The sequence below is a fragment of the Pinus tabuliformis genome, chromosome 6, assembly GCF_031772625.1.
Source record: "Pinus tabuliformis cultivar Carrire ecotype Pingquan chromosome 6, CPIR1, whole genome shotgun sequence".
NCBI lineage: Eukaryota > Viridiplantae > Streptophyta > Pinopsida > Pinales > Pinaceae > Pinus > Pinus tabuliformis.
This window is the reverse complement of record NC_142292.1, coordinates 730,763,442-730,771,212: the sequence shown is the minus strand read 5'-3', so window position 1 is coordinate 730,771,212 and position 7,771 is coordinate 730,763,442. Positions and strand designations below refer to the sequence as shown.

Genomic DNA, 7,771 nt, shown 5'->3' with positions numbered 1-7,771 from the left:
ACCACACCCTATCACTTAACTTGAATGGACTCAACACTCAATTAACTAAATTGAATATTGAATTGACTCAACACTCAATTAACTAAATTGAATTGACTCAACACTCAATTAACTAAATTGAATTGACTCAACACTCAATTAACTAACTTGAATGGATTCAATCACTTAGATCAATTAACTAACTCGAATGGATTCAATCACTTAGTTAAATTGAATTGACTCAATACTCAAACGCCATCACCATAATTAATCGCAACCACACCCTATCACTTAACTTGAATGGACTCAATCAAGTAACTTGAATAGACTCAATCACTTAGTTAAATTTGAATGGACTCAATCAAGTAACTTGAATAGACTCAATCACTTAGTTAAATTGACTTGACTCAGTGAAATTGAATTGACTCAACACTCAATTAACTAAATTGAATACTCAATTAACTAAATTGAATATTGAATTGACTCAACACTCAATTAACTAAATTGAATATTGAATTGACTCAACACTCAATTAACTAAATTGAATTGATTCAATCACTCAAATCAATTAACTAACTTGAATGGATTCAATCACTCAAATCAATTAACTAACTTGAATGGATTCAATCACTCAGTTAAATTGAATTGACTCAATACTCAAACGTTATCACCATAATTAACCGCAGCCACACCCTATCACTCAACTTGAATGGACTCAATCACTTAACTTCAATGGACTCAATCACTCAACTTGAATGGACTCAATCACTTAACTTCAATGGACTCAATCACTCAGTTAAATTGACTTGACTTGAATGGACTCAATCACTTAACTTGAGTGATTGAATGGACTCAATCACTTAACTTGACTCAATCACTCAGTGAAATTGACTTGACTTGAATGGACTCAATCACTTAGTTAGTTAAGTTGAATTGACTTAAATACTCAATCACTCAACAATCACTCAGTTAAATTGACTTAGTTAATTTGAATTGACTTAAATACTCAATCACTCAACCATCCTTAAATTGAGTTGACTTGAATGAACTCAATCACTTAACTTGAATGGACTCAATCACTCAATTAAATTGACTTGACTTGAATGGACTCAATCAAATTGACTTGAATTGAGTTGACTTGAATGAACTCAATCACTTAACTTGAATGGACTCAATCACTCAATTAAATTGACTTGACTTGAATGGACTCAATCAAATTGACTTGACTTGAATGGACTCAATCACTTAGTTAAGTTGAATTGACTTAAATACTCAATCACTCAACTAGTGACTCGAGTTGGTGAATTGACTTAAATACTCAATCACTCAACTAGTGACTCGAGTTGACTTGAATGAACTCAATCACTTAACTTGAATGGACTCAATCACTCAATTAAATTGACTTGACTTGAATGGACTCAATCACTTAGTTAAGTTGAATTGACTTAAATACTCAATTACTCAACTAGTGACTCGAGTTGACTTGAATGAACTCAATCACTTAACTTGAATGGACTCAATCACTCAATTAAATTGACTTGACTTGACTTGAATGGACTCAATCACTCTAAGTTGAATTGACTTAAATACTCAATCACTCCACTAATTGACTTAAATACTCAATCACTCCACTAGTGACTCGAGTTGACTTGAATGAACTCAATCACTTAACTTGAATGGACTCAATCACTCATAGACTCAATCACTTAGTTAAGTTGAATTGACTTAAATACTCAATCACTCAACTAGTGACTCGCTATGTATAGCGAAATGAGGCTCAATCACTCAACTAGTGACTCGCTATGTACAGCGAAATGGCGCACTCAACTAGTGACTCGCTATGTATAGCGAAATGAGGCTCGCTATGTATAGCGAAATGAGGCCAACTCCTCGGAGTAATTTCAGGAATAATTTCAAAAGTAATTATCTTATTTTAAGAAGATTAAATAACTATATTAACCTCGGTATATTTTAAGAAGATTAAATAACTATATTAATCTCGGTATCTTATTTTAAGAATATTAAATAACTATATTAACCTCGGTATATTTTAAGAAGATTAAATAACTATATTAATCTCGGTATCTTATTTTAAGAATATTAAATAACTATATTAACCTTAATCTAAAGTTGAATTAGATTGAAATTTTAGATAAAGTTTCAATCTGAAATTTTGGCAATGTAAAATTTAAATTGAAATTTTAGATCAATTTAAAGTTGCCAATATCTTGTTTACAGGACGCTAATTGGGGCAACTTGTTTATTAAATAGAAAATCTCATTATGTTATATAGAGAATAAAATCTATAATCTCATTATGTTATATAGAGAATAAAATCCAGTTGTAGTGTTCGATGAGGTATGATGCCAGAAACGTAAAGAAGTATAAAAATAAGTGGTGGTAGAGAGTTGTGAAGGCCTGTTGAGCTAGCTGCCTCTGCTGCCATGGCTCCACAATATCTTATCTTGTTTACATGGCCAGATATGATGCCAGAAACGTAAAGAAGTATAAAAATAAGTGGTGGTACAGAGTTGTGAAGGCCTGTTGAGCTAGCTGCCTCTGCTGCCATGGCTCCACAATATCTTATCTTGTTTACATGGTGGCCAGATCTTATTGGCCATTAAATAACCATAATTTAGATCAATCTAAAGTTGAAAGTTGAATTGGGTTGAAATTTTAGATCAATCAATTTTATTGAAATTTAAAAGCTCACAATAAAATTTAAAAGCTCTATGGGCCAAACTTTAAATAACCATAATTTTTCAATCTAAAGTTGAATTAGAATAAAACTTAAAAGCTCTGAAGGAACCGAAAGCAATGGTAATATTTATTCTACGTTTTAATGAAATCTAACAATAAAACTTAAAAGCTCTAAAGGAACAGAAAGCCATGGTAATATTTATTCTACATTTTAATGAAATCCAATAAAATTTAAAAGCTCGGAACCAAAAGCCATGGTAGTATTTATTCTACCGTTTTAATGAAATCTAGAAACGAGCGGTATTTATTCCAAGTTTCAATGAAGTCAAAAAAATAAGTCTAAGAAAATAAATTTTGAGACCTTATTTACATAACGAAATTAGGGCACCTTTTATGCCATTATATGAAATGTGAATATACTTCACGATTATGTGAGATCGGTGTTAAGACTATATAGTTCCACATTTATGTCTTGACTATGTGCTAAGAGGAATGATTAATGATGACACGTGGTATGAATTATCAAAATTAGATATGTCTTGACTATGTGCTAAGAGGAATGATTAATGATGACACGTGGTATGAATTATCAAAATTATTCTAATTGTAAGAGGAATGATTAATGATGACACGTGGTATGAATTATCAAAATTATTCTAATTGTAAGAGGAATGATTAATTGTAAGAGGAATGATTAATGATGACACGTGGTATGAATTATCAAAATTATTCTAATTGCAATATCTAGGTAAACATATACAACACCATATGACAATGAGCATTTAAGTTGCAAAGCCATTTTATTTATTTCGCAGACAAATTAAATTAATGAATTCTATTAACAATAAATAAATCTCATTAACCATCCTAATGGTAAATGTGACGGGAGTAATTGAAAGGGCGGTAAGCACATTGAAAAAAAGTTAACTGAAAAAGGCACTTTCACCACAGTAGCCCACAATAAAGGATAATGTATTTAATAAAAACTATACCATACATCTTGCGTACGTAGAGCATCAAACATCTTGCGGAACTAGGCATCATAGATGAAAATTGACAAGGCATCATAGATGAAAATTGACAGCAGTTTTTCACATTCTTCCAAAGCTTTACATGTAAGTAATTCCAAAGCTTTACATGTAAGTAATTCGTTGAGACGGCAGAAAAGGTCCACTGGGCTGGATTCCAGAAGTTGATGGTGAATACTTTCAAAAGCATATGTGGTAAGAGGACGGGGAACATATACCATCATTTACCATGAAAGCAAAGGAATGGAGAACTTCTGTTCCACCAGACATCTCAACATTTCCCAACCAACTCTCCACCAGACATCTCAACATTTCCCAACCAACTCCAAAGAGGAAAGAAGCAGCAAACACAAAATACCACCCCCCATCGATTTGTGGATTTGTCGCCATTACAGTAATTAAATACAAACAGAAAAGGTCCAGCGCCCACAAAACCACCTGCAAAGTAGATAACTGTGCTATCAAAATTGACAGGGTGGATAACAGTGCTATCAAAATTGATAGGAGGAGGAGGGTATTAATGTAAAAGGAGTTCTCAACGAGGAAAGAAGCAGCAAAGACAAAATACCCTCCCCCAACAATATGCCTGCAAATACAAACTTTCCAGGATTTCCAATTTCAGAGGCAAATTTGTGGCCAAGATAGACTACGGCTAATCCGATTCGAGAGGGATTTATAATCAAGATTTCACCTATAAATCAATTCCGTCGAATCGGAAAGTCGCACTCCAATACAGTAGGATCCAGTCGCACTCCAATGCAGTAGGCCAGATTTGTAAATCAGGATTTCACCTACCTCAATTTTTCCAGTCGCGGAACCAGAAAGTCGGATACCTCCGATACCTCAATTTTTCCAGTCGCCGAACCAGAAAGTCCGGACAAAGTCCAAAAAATCACACTAAAAACAACTCCAATGTAATAACAACTCCATTGTAATAGTTTCCGAAAATCCACAACCTCGAAAATTTCAAGTCAATAGTTCCACCTGACGGATGGAAATAGAACATCTTTGCCAGATCTTTTCGCCAAAGTGGAACCTTTCTTCCACAGAATGCAATATACAGGCTAGAAAGATCAGGTTCGTCGGATTGAGGCATTTGCTAGCAAAACTGCTGTCAATGATTCAGAAACTGGAACATATCTTCCAACCCTTCACCACAGGAATGTCGATCCAACAGTCTTAACAAAAATCTGCAAATTGAAATATAATTAACATAAAGAAAACGTAGTCAATCGCGGCCATTATCGATAGAGCATCACCATCACATGCCAGACATAATTTGAAAAAAGATAAGGAAAAAACCCAGCACGAATCAGAACCATCACAATACACAAACAAGCCCGAGTTACAGTTCAATTCCTTGCGAGGAAATGCCTAAAAGACTAGCAAAAAATTCATTAAAATACCCGAAACCCCGTGACAAACGAAAGAGATGAATCTTGTAACAGGCCAAGAGCAACATCTATAGTCACGACCTCCGAGGCTCAACTTTCAGACACAATGCACACACAGAACCTCTACCTAGAATTTCAGTCAGTGTTGAACCTAGAACGATATACCATAGTCTGTAAAATCTTGGGAATATAAGTGTGGTAAGATATTTTTTTAATGAAGAACTCGTTAATATGACACTATTTATCAAAAATCAGAAGAAACAAGACCGACAATCAATAGCGATCGAGGATTATAAAATAGTAAAATACAATGCTAAAATCAGTAACAGAATTGAAAGATTCGGCGACATAAATAATGAAAGATTCGGCGACATAAATAAAGAACGGCATAACTCACTGTCAATAAAGTAAACACATGCATAGGCGGCCTCTGTACACAGTTTAAACCCTGCTGCTCGCAGATTGTAAAGAAAAACCGAAAATCCCCGGAGTCACAATCACAATGCAAGGTGACGAAGGAGGGTAGCAGCGTATTTAATGAGATGCAGTCGGCCGACGTCCTAATACAACGACACGGGTGCAGGGCATGCACAAAGACACGAGTGTAAGGCAGGCATTACGAGATTAATATAACCATGAAAAGAGCGTGATGTCTCCACGAAGAGGGAATGGTAATCGAAATGATTTTGGCGGTGGAGTTACATGAATTGCAACCTTTCCACAGAGCGTATTCCTAATCGAATAATCGAAAAGCTCGAGCTCAAGGGGTCTTTGGTTCACGGTAGAAATCGACTGTCAGCGTGTGAATCCAACACTGAGATTTGCTATTTAAAAAATAAATGAAACCTAAATTAACTTGCATCTCTCAAAGTTTAGTTTCAATGGTCTTTATATCTAAAAATTATAGAGCACTACATAAAAACCGAGATATAAAATCCCAAAAAACTTTTTCATATTTCGGTTTTTATGTAGTGATCTATAAAAATCGAGATATAAAATCCAAAAAAAAAAGAACACTTTGGTTTCTTTTTAAATCTTCAGGATGTCTCCATTTTTGGAGATTCAAAGGTTATGGTGGATTATGTTCTTGGAAAGAATAACATTCTCAAACCTCAGCTTGTAGGTTGGTTAGACAGGATCAGGTTCTTGTGGAATGAAACAGAGGGAGCTTCTACTCATCACATCAACAGGGCACTCAATAGCAGGCAAATGTTTTATCTGGCATATGTTTTATCTAAAAAGGGCCTTCAGGCGGTTCCAGGTTTATGGTATTTGCAGGTTGCTCATGAAGGGAAAACGGTATTTGCACGTTGCTCATGAAGGGAAAATCTTCTCCATTCAGGATTTTTTTCCTCCCAACTTTTAACTCTTCTTTGCAGCTTCTCTGGTCTCCCCATTTCCATTTTGGTCATATTTTCCTATCAGTTTGCTGTGTTTTTCATATGATGCTGGTCTTCGGTTCCTATATGATGCTGTCTCTTCGTTTCCTATATGATGTTGTTCTTCATTTCCGTGGCCGCAGGATTCTCCAGCTACGCCTATCCTATATCTTTTGAAGATTTTGATGATGGTTGACAGTATGGCTTTTTTGTGATGGTTTCTCGGCAATATCTTGCCTTTTTTGGGTTTTTCCTCCTTGATTTTGCTTCGCCAGATCTATATGAGACATATATTATCTCATGTGAATGTCCATATATGCTTTGTTTATATTTCTTATATAAATACAATCATGCTTTTTCGTCCTGAAAAATAAAATCCCAAAAAACGATTTAATAATGTTGAAGCCCTTTTACTTAGTATTCATCACATGATTACACGTCTTTGTAATTTAAAAAATATTTAAAATTAAGTATAAAATAATAATAATTAAGGAATGGTTTTTTTCAGCAAGAAAAAACTGTCTGTTTTATATTATGATTAAAACAGTACATATTTATGATGGACATATCCTCCTCATAAATCTTGTGATATCCACAACTTTGACTATATGGGGAGAATATACTCATCTTACATACATCTGAAACTGTTTTCTAATATTTGCAACATCTATCTCTGCCTCATTGACAATATATCACGGAAACTCTCTAAGAGATTCTATAAGACTAGGATGTGCCTCAGATCATTTACATGTTCTGTATATCACTATATTAAAGTATTCATTCCTCTTATCTTTTCTATACAAAACCAAATACAAAAATTGTACAAAACTTTAAACAAAAATAAATAGAGATTTTGTATGAACTTATGTGCATTGATGTTTTGCTTTTTTGGATGATCATCAGTGGTCTATCTCAGCAACTTTAAATTTTCTACTTTTGTCTCGTCTGATCCTATTTTTATCATGATATACATACCTTTTTCTGTGGCTAGTAATCCTTTCTTCGACAATTCATCCGCGAACTTGTTATGTGCCCTGCTAATGTGCTGAATGGACGGATGCTGAAAGGTATTCCATATGCTTTTTATATGCCTTAGCCAACCTTGTAGAGAATTTTGTTGGATATTGTTCTTCCCCTTAACATGATCTATCATACATTTGGAATCCCCAAAAATTTGTACTTGAGGGATATCCAAAAATTGAATAAACCATAGTAAACCCCATAAAACAACAACTTGTGCCTTCATGCTTGTTCCTTCTCCCACATACTAGTGTATCCGGAACTCTTGCTC

The 7,771-nt window shown here is 34.4% G+C and overlaps 1 long non-coding RNA gene across 1 annotated transcript; it reads right to left on the bottom strand.

Moving 5' to 3' along the window:
• Positions 1 to 4,469: 4,469 nt before the first annotated feature.
• Positions 4,470 to 5,600, bottom strand: LOC149260789 (uncharacterized). The gene is made up of 2 exons (XR_016248342.1): positions 5,499 to 5,600; positions 4,470 to 4,897 (listed from the first exon to the last, which is right to left on the bottom strand). It is a non-coding gene; the product is annotated as an uncharacterized LOC149260789 (long non-coding RNA).
• Between the last annotated feature and the right edge of the window lie 2,171 nt (positions 5,601 to 7,771).